The sequence below is a fragment of the Gekko japonicus genome, unplaced genomic scaffold, assembly GCF_001447785.1.
Source record: "Gekko japonicus isolate JY-2015 unplaced genomic scaffold, Gekko_japonicus_V1.1 scaffold784, whole genome shotgun sequence".
In the NCBI taxonomy this organism is placed as follows: domain Eukaryota; kingdom Metazoa; phylum Chordata; class Lepidosauria; order Squamata; family Gekkonidae; genus Gekko; species Gekko japonicus.
This window is the reverse complement of record NW_015164207.1, coordinates 403852-405310: the sequence shown is the minus strand read 5'-3', so window position 1 is coordinate 405310 and position 1459 is coordinate 403852. Positions and strand designations below refer to the sequence as shown.

Here is a 1459-nt window from a genome sequence, read left to right as displayed (position 1 = left end):
CCCCCCCCGCCGCCAAAGAGAGCCCTCCAGCCTCCTCCGCCCGGGAACTGCCCAGCCAAGGAGCAGCTACTGCAGCTTCTAGGGAGAGTCCAGGCTCAGTATGACCTAGAACCTACCCACTTGTTTTCATGGCAATCCACCGTGCCCATAAAAATCCCCTCCAACAGCACATTTTCTTCCCGTCAGCTTTCTTCGTTGTCCAACTTTCACACCCCTACATAGTAACGGGAAATACTGTGGCATGAATTCACTTGATCTTGGTCGCCAGCAACACATCCTTCCACTTAAGAATGTTTTCTAGTTCTTTCATGGCTGCCCTTTCCAGTCTCCGTCTCCTCCTGATTTCTTAGTTGCAGTCTCCCTTTTGGTTGATGATGGAGCCAAGGAACAGAAAATCTCGAACAATTTCACTTTCTTCATTGCCAGCCTTAAAGTCTTGCAGTTCCCCAGCAGTCATTACTTTTCTTGATGTTCAGCTGTAACTTTCTGCCTTTGCCTTCATCAGGAGTTGTTACAATTCTTCACTGTTTTCTGACAGTACTGTGGTGTCATGTACAGTTTGTGTACCTTCCACTAATTTTCACTCCACCTTCATCTACATCTAATCCAGTTTTTCTTATCATATGTTCTGCATATAGATTGGAGAGATAAAATACATCCTTGTCTCACACCTTTGCCAACTGGATACCAATCTGTTTCTCCATATTCTATCCTAACGGTGGTCTCTTATCCAGAGTACAGGTTGCACATCGAAACTATCGTTTCTTTTAAAACCAAACATAGCTTTTTATGATCCACACAGTCAAAAGCTTTGCTGTCATCTATGGGACACATGGTGATTTCCTTAGCCAAGGATGAGTCTTTCAACAATCATTGTGGCTGTGAAATAGCCACGCTGAGCAGCTGAACTGCCAAGCCAGGACGAGGAAGGCTTTCCCTGTTCCTTTGTTGCTGTTCAGTCGCACAGTCGAGTCCGACTCTTCGCGACCCCATGGACCAGATCCCGCCAGGCCCTCCTGTCTTCCGCCGTCCTCCGGAGTTTGCTCAATTTCATGTTCGTTGCACTGATGACACTGTCTAACCATCTCATCCTTTGCCGTCCCCGTCTTCTTTGACCTTCAATCTTTCCCAGCATCAGGGTCTTCTTCTCCAGCGAGTGCTCCCTTCTCATTGGGTGGCCAAAGTATTTGAGCTTCAGTTTCATTCTCTGGCCTTCCAGGGAACAGTCAGGGTTGATTTCTTTGAGGATTGACTGATTTGATCCGTTCTCCCTGTTCCTTACGGGAGCCGAAAGTGGCTGCTGGCCATTCTTCTGGAGCCGTTGAAGGCACCCGAAACACAAGGAGAGCTTTTTTGGGGGTGGGCAGCCGGGCACTGCAGGTGATGCCGCTGGGGGATGCATTTAAAATATTTATATCCCACTTCTCCAAAGCAAGACACCGTTGGAACAGGTTCAGCA

General features: G+C 47.8%; 1 protein-coding gene across 1 annotated transcript in view; it reads right to left on the bottom strand.

Annotated features, from left to right (window-relative positions):
* SNRPB (small nuclear ribonucleoprotein polypeptides B and B1) overlaps nt 1–1459 on the bottom strand; it is a 7352-nt gene that overhangs the window by 4452 nt on the left and 1441 nt on the right. The gene's annotated exons all lie outside the window — the stretch shown is intronic.